This window comes from Rhinopithecus bieti, unplaced genomic scaffold (genome assembly GCF_001698545.2).
Source record: "Rhinopithecus bieti isolate Rb0 unplaced genomic scaffold, ASM169854v2 scaffold_64120, whole genome shotgun sequence".
In the NCBI taxonomy this organism is placed as follows: domain Eukaryota; kingdom Metazoa; phylum Chordata; class Mammalia; order Primates; family Cercopithecidae; genus Rhinopithecus; species Rhinopithecus bieti.
This window is the reverse complement of record NW_016824553.1, coordinates 970736-981860: the sequence shown is the minus strand read 5'-3', so window position 1 is coordinate 981860 and position 11125 is coordinate 970736. Positions and strand designations below refer to the sequence as shown.

General features: G+C 43.2%; 1 pseudogene; it reads left to right on the top strand.

The window, feature by feature from the left end:
- The first annotated feature begins 8851 nt into the window (after nucleotides 1-8851).
- Nucleotides 8852-9699, top strand: LOC108522295 (huntingtin-interacting protein K-like; annotated as a pseudogene).
- Nucleotides 9700-11125: the final 1426 nt, after the last annotated feature.

The following is an 11125-nucleotide window of genomic DNA, read 5'->3' as shown; positions in this document are numbered from 1 at the left end:
AAAAAAAAAAAAAAAAAAAACTGAAAGCTTCTTTTCTTTAAAGAATTAAAAATAAATAAATAAAATAAAATAAAAAAGGCCAGGCACAGTGGCTCACACCTATAATCCCAGCACTTTGGGAGGCCAAGGCAGGCAGATCACCTGAGGTTAGGCGTTTGAGACCAGTCTGACCAACATGATGAAATCCCATCTCTACTAAAAATACAAAAAATTAGCCGGGCATGGTGACATGCACCTATAATCCCAGCTACTCAGGAGGCTGAGGCAGGAGAATCACTTGAATCCAGGTGGCAGAAGCTGTGGTGAGCCGAGATCGCGCCATCGCCCTGCAGCCTGGGCAACAAGAGCAAAACTCCGTCTGCAAAAAAAAAGAAAGAAAAGAAAAAACCCTTCAAGCAGATTTCCGGGTAGACATTCTCGGGATTTAACAAGGAATTGGGCTAGTTAGTTGTTAATTAGTTGTGGTAGAGGAGAGTAGGGGATGTGGTTATCTCTGTAACCAGGTTTGACTTGAAAGACCACACGGGCAGATGTTTCCAACTTTTGAAGATTCCCTCAATCCACCTCTGCAGGTGCACACTCTCCACCCCAGTTCACCAGCCTTGCTGGTTTGGGTCCTCAAAACAAGACGTTCTGCCCTCTCTTCCTTTTCATCTCCTCATACCCAAATCCTGGCTCTGAGGGATTTCGACCCTGACCTCATTTATTTGATCTTTCTCCTTATCTTAAACTTGGTAACTTCTGCAGTTTGTAAAGTTAGAATCTCTGTTTTTTTGCTCTGTCTTCCAAAGCCTTTCTTCTTAGGGGTTAAACATCGAGTGGCTCCTAAATATACCTGGAGCTTACAGTCCTCCTCCCTCGCTGGAAGAGGGTTTTAGATGACAGTGATAAGGTGGATAGCATAGCTCTCAGCTGTGGCTGGCATCCTTTTCAAAGCATATGTGTGGTCCAGCTCCCACAGGTGCATGGCCCTGAGTCTCAAAGTTACAGTGCTCATACCCAGTGTCTGATGAGGACGGACAGTCTTAGAACCCTCTAAATGCCTTTTGCTTTTCCTGCAAATGACTGTTGAACTCAATCTATTGGCAAAACATAGGAAATGGAAGAGCCTCAACCTCAGAGAGATAATTATTTAAAAGCTAGAGCTCATTCCATCCTTAGGGTATGATATGAGTCCCTTATCTTTGTAACTTAATTAGCTGGAATCTAATGAGCTTAATTGATATATTAGAAACAGAAAAATAATCACTAATATGATTTATTACAGCTTGAATTGAAAGCCTAACTCTGTTCCTTCTGAACTATAATTAATTTGGGTTTGTTGTTAAATATGAGTGTATTTTGAGTATATCAAAATACATTAGAGGCCAGGCGCGGTGGCTCACGCCTGTAATTCCAGCACTTTGGGAGGCTAAGGCAGGTGGATCACTTGAGGTCAGGAGTTTGAGACCAGCCTGGCCAACATGGCAAAACTCCATCTCTACTAAAAATACCAAAATTAGCCAGGCATGGTGGCACATGCCTGTAATCCTAGCTACTTAGGAGGCTGAGGCAGGAGAATTGCTTGAACCCAGGAGATAGAGGTTGCAGTGAGACGAGATCATGCCATTGCACTCCAGCCTGGGCAACAGAGCGAGACTCCATCTCAAAAGCAAAAACAAACAAAAAGAAAACAAAATACACTAGAGATCTGAAGACAATGAGGTTGCAATTAGGTATGCCGGGGGCGCTATGTCTCAAAGTTTACATTTTACTCTTACTACTTCTGGCTTGGGACAAAATTTTGAATGAATTTTTTTTTAGCATAAAATCATGTCTTTTAAGGGTTTTGCATTTTCGTTGCACTCTTCCCATTTTTTTCTTCATCTTCTGTTCATCATTGGCCCATCTTTTCCCACTCCTTTTCACTCTATACTACTTCTCTCTTTTTTTAATGTTTCTCTTCCTCTTTCTTTAGTAGTTTCTCTCCTCATTTAACCTTTCCTTAAATCCAGGATGAAACTTTTCCTTTTTGAAATGACGTATATGCTAATTACTGTAAGGCAGGATATACCCAAGGTGTCAAGAGAGCACATGTGCTGCAAACGACATCCATCAACATGCACAGAGACCACATTTTCTGAGCCAAAATTGCCATATGTGTTCCAATAAGAATGAGGCTGTTTTGGGGAGCAGCAGAATAAAATTTTTAAATTGAGACTTAATACAATAAAATTTAGTTCTCATAGTCTCGGTACCTGTATCATATGAAGAAGATCTCAAATGCAGCAGCTCGTGCACTTAAGAGACTCCTCATATAGCCCGCCATGATGGTTCTTCACTTCTTGTACTTAAACCTTCTGACATGAGTGTCCTTCCTCTAGGTTATACAATGAAAATGAGTGCGTTATATCTACAAAGCCCTTAGTAAATTGAATATATTTACCTTGGCAAGAAGGGACCTCTCTTGGTTTCCTTATTGGTTCATTGGCATAAATTGGTTTACAGTGCTCTCTCTGGAGGCTCAAGGAGCATATCCAGAACATGAAACTGATATATATTAACTGGTGGAACAGAGAAGATAGGGGAACACAGCAGCAGAGGACAAAGCAAGGCCAGTTGGGGTGCCTAGCCATGAAGCCAGGAGGAAAGAAAGATGACCTTGGGAGGGGACTGACCTGGCCCCAGAGACCATGTCACTGTTTGGCCAAGTTGCCGCAAGAAAGTTATTTGTTTTTCTTTTTTGCCCTCTCCATCTCTACCTTCATCTTTCTGTCCTCCTATCTCGTCTCTCTGTGCCAGATTTGTGTCTTAGAAAAAGAGGTCATAGATTTACAGAGTGATGGAGCTAGAAAGGGAACTCCAGAGTTATCTCCCCCAACCTCTTGAATGAACAAACAATTAAGGAACCTGGAGCTCAGAGAAGTAACATAACTCACCCTGCTACAAAGCGGCAGAGGCTTATCTTGAAAGTAGCCCAACAGGCAAGGCGTTTTCATCAACACCGTGCTGCCTCTCTCTGGAAGAATTTTGAGGACAGTGAGAAAATAGTAACAAAACATTATACCCTGTCAGGAGAGACAAAAGGGAAGAAAATGAGTGGCTTATAGAAAAAAGAAGAGGGGGCCAGGTGTGGTGGCTCACGCCTGTAATCCCATCACTTTGGGAGGTTGAGGCAGGTGGATCATGAGGTCAGAAGTTCAAGACCAGCCTGGCCAACATGGTGAAACCCAGTATCTACTAAAAATACAAAAAAAATTAGCCGGGCATGGTAGCAGGAGCCTATAATCCCAGCTACTCGGGAGGCTGAAGCAGAGAATTGCTTGAACCCAGGAGGCGGAGGTTGCAGTGAGCTGAGATTGGGCCACTGCACTCCAGCCTGGGTGACAGAGCGAGACTCTGTCTAAAAAAAAACAAAAGGGTAATAGGAAGAAGAAAATAGAAAAGGAGAAAAACAAGGTGGATGGAGAGGTAGAGGCATGATGCCACCTTCTAAGAAGCCTCTGCTAAACTATTTAAAATAATGCTGCGGATTCCACTCCTTAGGTATTTACCCCAGAGAAATGAAAACCTTCCACCAAAATATTTGTATAGTTAGGTCCACAGGAACTTCATATATAATATTTAAAAACTGTAAACTGACCAAATGTCTATTAAAAGGAAAATGAACAAATTAGAATACATCCATACCATGGAATGCTGGCCAGAAATACTACCGATATAACCACGAACACGGATGAATCTCACAGACATCATGCTGAGCAAAGAAAACAGACCCCAAAGAGTACATACTCTCTGGTTCTGATGAGGCAAAGTTCTAGAACAGATGAAAGTAATTTGTAGTGGAAAACAATCAGAGAACAGTAATTGTCTGGAGTAGGTGGAGGATGGTGATCCTGATAGGGATTAACTTGGAAGAGGCACGAGGAGAACTTTCTGGTGTGATGATAGTGTCCTGTATCTTGATACGGGTTTGGGTTATACACATGAATACATTTGTCAAAACTCATGGAAAAATACACTTAAGATCTGTGTATTTCATTGTGTATAAATTTTATCTCAAGAGAAAAAAAAAACCCACCAAAAAACCTAAACTCTAGTTAATGGTGTACGTGTCTATGTGTTTAGAGCTGAAGCTACTTGCCTTGAAATGCATCTAAAAAATAAGATGGATTGATGGATGGAGAGATAGAAGATATGGGATAAATTAGGTACATATATTAAAATGTTAGTTTTATAGTCTAAGTGATGGGTATATGGGCAATCATTATAAAATTCTGTCCACTTTTCTGTGCATTTGAAATATTATATTTTAAAATGTTAAGAAAAAACTTAATAGGACATAGTACATGATATGGTTTGGATCTGGGTCCCCAACCAAATCTCATGTCGAATTATAATCCCCAATGTTGAAGGTGGGGCCTGGTGGGAGGTGATTGAGTCATGGGGGCAGTTTCTTATGAATGGCTTAGCACCATTCCCCTAGTGCTGTTCTTGTGATAAAGTTCTCATGAGACCTGGTTGTTTAAAAGTATGTAGCACCTCCCCCTTTTCTCTCTCTCCCTTTCTTTTTTTTTTTTTTTCTCAAGACAGAGTCTCACTCTGTTGCCCAGGCTAGAGTGCAGTGGCGCAATCTTGGCTCACTGCAGCCTTTGCCTCCTGGGTTCAAGCAATTCTTGTGCCTCAGCCTCCCAAGTAGCTGGGATTACAGGCATGCACCACCACGCCTGGCTGATTAATTTTTGTATTTTTAGGAGAGATGGGGTTTCACCATGTTGGCCAGGCTGGTCTCAAACTCCTGACTTCAAGTGATCTGCCTGCCTCGGCCTCCCAAAGTGCTGGGATTATAGGCATAAGCCACCATGCCTAGCCCCCCTTTTCTGTCTTGCTCCTGCATCTGCCATGTAAGATGTGCCTGCTTCCCCTTCACCCTCTGCCATGATTGTAAGTTTCTTGGGGCCTCCCCAGAAGCCACTATGCTTCCTGTACAGTCTGCAGAACCATGAGCCAATGAAACCTCTTTTCTTTATAAATTACCCAGTCTCAGGTATTTCTTTATAGCAATGTTAAGAACTGACTAATACAGTACATAAGAAGGAAAAAAGGTTAAAATGTCATGCATGAGGATTTTTAACTGGAATCACCCCTTGCCATAGGTGTGGAGAGAGATAATGAGGATAAGGAAGGGTGGGATATCAGAAGATCAGACACTTCCATCTCACCATTTCATTTCAGGCTGCTCTGTCTGTCTTTTACAAATACACAAACAGTTGGTATTTCCAGAGGAAGCTCTAGAACGATTAGAGCCTCCTAAGCTCCTCCTCCAGTCTTTTTTGCATACCTTCCTACCTGCCTTTTCTGCCTTTCTCATATTCTCTGCTGCTCACGGGCAAACTGTGATTGGTACGACCTTAATATTTTGTCAATTGTCATGACCATGGATGATGCACTTTCCCAAGTGATCTGTTTGCTTCATTCACTTCTGCTCCAGTCAGACACTGAGTTCTAACAGCTAGTGTAACAAACAGCTCAGCATGTGGATCCGAACCTGAGCTGGTCCTTGCTGAGTTCTGATGGGCAGAATTACCTTGTGGTTTGAGTTCTGGAACGTGGGACTTTCAGTGCGAAAACCAGAATGAGTTAGTCATCCTATCATTGGCAGCTGACAACTCACATTCCTAACAGTTCAAGTCTATTTCTAAACTAAGATAGTGAATTAATTCGACGTATTTTACATTTTACTTAGTATTGTATATAATTGTTTTTAATGTGTAAATATCTGATAATGTTTAAATCAAATTCTGTAGATAAAATGCCCTGAAACACAAAGTGTCTTACCAAAAATTGGCTGAAAATCCACATATATTTATGATATAGTTCATGAGAACTAACAAGTGTAAATAAAGCACAAGAGTGTGGTCTGGCCTCAGGCATGTGGTGTTCATTTGTAGGAGGCCCTAGGCCCCACATGGGATGCCTCAGGCTATGAGCCCAGACTCTACGCTTGGGCTGTTACTGTCCTGCACAGCTCTGCTAAAAAAGAAAATATACCTTTCCTTTGATTGGTATTTTTCTTTTTCGTTATAAATTAAGGCAGCAGTACTGATTTCTAGGAATCAAATGTAAAAAGCATTCTCTTCTCTTGAAAATCAAACTCATATAGCTAGTTATGTGTATTGTAAATATTCAGTAAATAATGACAGGGATGATAAAATTCAATGTAAGTAGATAATAGATCTTTCCATTAAATTCTTCTTTTGCCCAGGCTGGAGTACAGTGGCATGACCTCGGCTCACTGCAACCTCCGTGACCTCCCCCCGCCCCACCACTATTTCCAATGATTCTCCTGCCTCAGCCTCCTGAGTAGCTGGGATTACAGGCACCCACCACCACACCCAGCACATTTTTGTATTTTTAGACAGTACTGGGTTTTGCCATGTTGGCCAGGATGATCTTAAACTCCTGACCTCAGGTGATCCACCTGCCTCGGCCTCCCAAAATGCTGGGATTACAGGCAGGAGCCACAGCACCTGGCTGAAATGCCTATTTGAAACATACTCTACCTTCTAATGAAAAAGAATTACTAACTCCTTACTAATATTAGACACTTTTTTCTGTGGATTATGGTAGCAAGTAGTACTCATGTAAAAATATCTGGTCTCCTGGCTTTATTTTTAATTTATTTTTTTTTAAGACAGGGCCTCACTCTGTCATCCAGGCTGAAATGTAGTGGTGCAATCACGGCTCACTGCAGCCTTGACTTCCTGAGCTCAAGTGATCCTCCCACGTCAGTCTCCCAGGTAGTTGGGACTACAAGCACACATCAGCACACTGTTAATTTTTGTATTTTTTGTAGAGACGAGGTGTCACTGTTTTGCCCAGGCTGGTCTCAAATTTCTGGGCTCAAGCGATCCAACTGCTTTGGCCTCCCAATGTGCTGGAATCACAGGCGTGAGCCACCACACCCGGCCATCTCCTGGCTTTACATATGTTAAGCGAAATACACACTTTGAAGGAATCTGTAGATGCTCCTGTACTTTCCCGTCATGGATGGTTTCTTTCCACTAGAAGACCGATGAAATACTCAGGGGTAAAGGACATAAGGCACCTGAATGCCTGGTGTGCCTAAGACATCCATCTGCCCTGACTCGTTTCGCATGGAACAGCAGGACCAGAAAGTAAATGAGAATCACATAGTGCCTGGCTTGTAGCTCTCCTGAGGAATTCCCACATTTGGTTTCTCATCCATCACACCCTGAATGTGTGATATTCCTTTATGCCTCTGAGTTTGTAGGTGCTGCACCTTCTTCCTAGAAACCCTGGCCACCCTTCATCTGCTATGCAAATCCCTAGTCATCCTAAACACTTATCTTAAACAACACCTCCTCCGTGAAGCCTCCCTAAAGTGTTCAGCTCGTGCAAGCAGAATGCGGTGCTTTCTCTTCTGCTCCTCCAAGTTTCTTGATCATTCTATTATAGCACATGAATAACACCAAAAGTATCTGTATGCACGTCTTTCTCTGCACTGAACTGTAACTTCGTGAATGTGCACATGGTCTGTATACATGTCTTTCTCTGCACTGAACTGTAACTTCGTGAATGTGCACATGGTGGACATCATGGTCAGGAAGCTGCAGGAATGAATGATTATATCTATTTATGTTGGTCCTTTTTCTCCAGTTCCTAATTATTTGCCTCAAGAATGTGGGTGCAGGTTGTTCTTACTCATTTCCTACACCTTGCTAGTTATAACATATTGTCTTGTACATAGGCAAAAATAAAGACTTGAATGAATGAGATGTCATAGCAATAACCATATCTGCAAAACTGACAAAACCTTATTTCGACTTCTCCTGTGCTATTTTAATCCAGAATCCATAGTATTTTCACTCAAAAGGAAAGTACCAAAGTTCTCAAAATAGAAGGAAAGAATAAAGAAAATAATAACACAAAAGAAATAAAAAGGAATAAATAACAATCATGAAAGAATTTTCCAGATTTATGTAAGATAAGAGGAGACTAAGATCCAGACCACTGATGGCTTTAAAAGTCACACACTCTGTACTGACATACTAGAGGTGTCCAGATTTTCAGGTCCTCAGGAACAATTTCGACACCCAGGCCTCTGGCCAGATTGAACGTAGGTGGAGCCTCTTTACGTTATCTCTTCTCTACATCCTGGCCTTTTTTTTTTTTTCCGCCCCCATTCCTCAGATATAGTGCTGAGGGTATAAACTGGCAGCCCAACCCACAAACCTGTTTACTCACACAGTGGTTTTATGTTTTTAAATTAGCTGCCAATATGGAAAGAATGGGGAAGTTCGCATAAACATCCCCAACTTCAGATTCCCAACTTCCCTTAGAAAATCACATCTGGACAATCCTAGGCCCTGTTTCCCATGTGGCCGTGATCAGCTGAGCTGAGAAACAGTGGTCCCCATGCAATGAGGATGGCCTCTCCAGGGCCATGGCTGCCTGCTTCATCAATTCCCTTCACCGTCCTCACCCACTTAAGCAGCCGAGTAGGCGCCTCCGGTGCACTGGAAACCTCAGGCAGAGGCCCAGCGTGCAGGGCTAGGGTTGCATACTGACGCAGACTGCAGGCTGCTGTTGACCGTCCTAGTCTTCCACCAGGCCCCATGGAAAACTTGTCTAAGTCATTGCCCCTCTCTGGGCCTCAGTTTCCTCATAAGCCAACTACAGATACAGGAAAGAGTTCACAATCATTTATTTATTAAAGTACCAATAAATTCAAACATTCTGAGTCTGCACCCAAATGTCTCACCTTGCCCATGAACTTTATGGTTGATGATGCCCCTAAAAATGCAGGTTTTTAAAAAATGTAACCCTTTTTTTTGGTCGCCTTGAGGTGGGGCTTATGTGGCGGCATGGTGAAATAAATGTGGCCACCGAGGGGGATGTGGAGCTGGAGTTAGAGACTGAGACCAGTGGCCCACAGCGGCCTCCCGAGAAGCCACGGAAACATGACTGACAGCGGTGCGGCGGACTTGGAGCAGGTCACCGACTATGCAGAGGAGAAGGAGATCAGAGTTTCAATCTGGAGACGGCCATGACTGTGATTGGAGACAGGTCCCGGGAGCAGAAAGCCAAACAGGAGTGGGAGAAAGAACTGGCAATAGTCAGTATCAAGAAGGAAGATCTGAAGCTGATAATGACCGAGATGGAGATACCTCGAGCAGCAGCAGAACGCAGCTTGCGGGAACACATGGGCAACGTGGTAGAGGCGCTTATTGCTCTAATCAACTGATGCGTGCTTTCTCAGATATACCTACTGGATTAATTTATGATTTTTTTTTTGTCTTTTAAAAAAAAGGAACCATTTTTAATGACACTGATCCTTGCCCTCAAAGCCATAAGGAGGTCACCCAGTGATCTCCTAAGTACCAAATGATCCCGTCTTTTCTCAGTTCTCACCTCTGAAAGCTACCAACATTCCATCCTTCTTGAAACCTTCTCCTTCACTGGCTTCCATCAATTTCTATTTTCTGGATGGCCTGCCCCTCTCTGACTACTCCTGTATTTTCTTCCTTTTTTCTTTATCAATATAGAAATTCCTTAATGTTCAGTCCATCCTCAAACCTCTTTCCCATAGCTATTCTCTTTTCCAGGAAAATGTACTCACTACCATGGCTTTAGTCACACAGCCTCTCTGCGGGGAACTTTGCTCTCTTGAACTCAAAATCCACATTATCAATGAACTCTCACCATTTCTTCCCTGCACCCCATCCTTTACTCGATATTGGCATGTCCAAAAATATTAGGCTGGTGCAAAAGTAATTGCAGTTTTTGCCATTAAAAGTAACTGCCAGGAGAATCACTTGAACCCAGGAAGTGGAGGTTGCAGTAAGCCGAGACTGGGCCATTGCACTCCAGCCTGGGCAACAGGGCGAGACTCTGTCTCAAAAAACAAACAAACAAACAAACAAAACCTTTGCACCAGCCTAATAAAATATCCAAATCCAAACCCAATGGGGTGAATGTCAACTGTTTCTGTCTGCCCTGCATTTCTGTTTTCACTGGAGATCTACCAGACTGTCAAAATTTCCTACCTGGCCTAAATGGAGGGAACACGAACCAAAGCTTCACCGGCAGTGGTACCCCATCTTCCTGTCCGCAGTGATAGGGCCAAGGAATAAGCACCTGCCCTAAGTGGGATTTGGCTTCTGGAGACGAGAGGAGTCATCTTAGATCATGAACTATGAAGATGCTGCGGCTGTCTTCCTGGCCACATGGAAGCTTCAGAGGGAAGGCACGGCACCCAAAGAGAAGCAAAGCAGAGCCCCTGAGTGCCTAGGACCAGGAGCGTCCAAAGCCAGACGCAAGACCCTGGGTCTCACAATTAGAGCAGTAACCAATTCCATTTGTCATAAGCTAGTTTGATTGCATTTTTGTCAGTCATCAAAAGAGCCCTCTTGGCCAGGCATAGTAGTTCACACCGGTAATCCCAGCATTTTGTGAGGCTGAGGCAGGAGGATCACTTGAGCCCAGGAGTTCAAGACCAACCTGAGCAACATAGTGAGACCTTGTCTCTACAAAAACTTTAAAAATTATCCAGGTGTGGTGGTACATATCTGCAGTCCCAGCTGCTCAGGAAGCTGAGGCAGGAGGATTGCTTGAGTCCAGGAGGTCGAAGCTACAGTGAGCTACGATTGTGCCACTGCACTCCAGCCTGGGCAACAGAGCAGGGTTCTGTCTCAAAACTTACAAACAAACAAACAAACAAAAGAGCCTTCTTTTATTACCCCATTCTCCCAGTGTATTCGTCCATTTTCATGCTACTGATAAAGACATACCCAAAACTGGGAAGAAAAAGAGGTTTAATTGGATTTACAGTTCCACATGACTTGGGAGGCCTCAGAATCATGGCGGCAGGCGAAAGGCACTTCTTACAGGGCGGCAGCAAGAGAAAATGAGGAAGAACCAAAAGCAGAAACCCCTGATAAACCCATCAAATCTCATGAGACTTATTCACTATCACGAGGATAGCATGGGAAATATGACTGGCCCCCATGATTAACTTACCTCCCCCTGGGGCCCTCCCACAACACATGGAAATTCTGGGAGATACAATTCAAGTTGAGATTTGGGTGGGAACACAGCCAAACCATATCACCTAGTTAGCAGG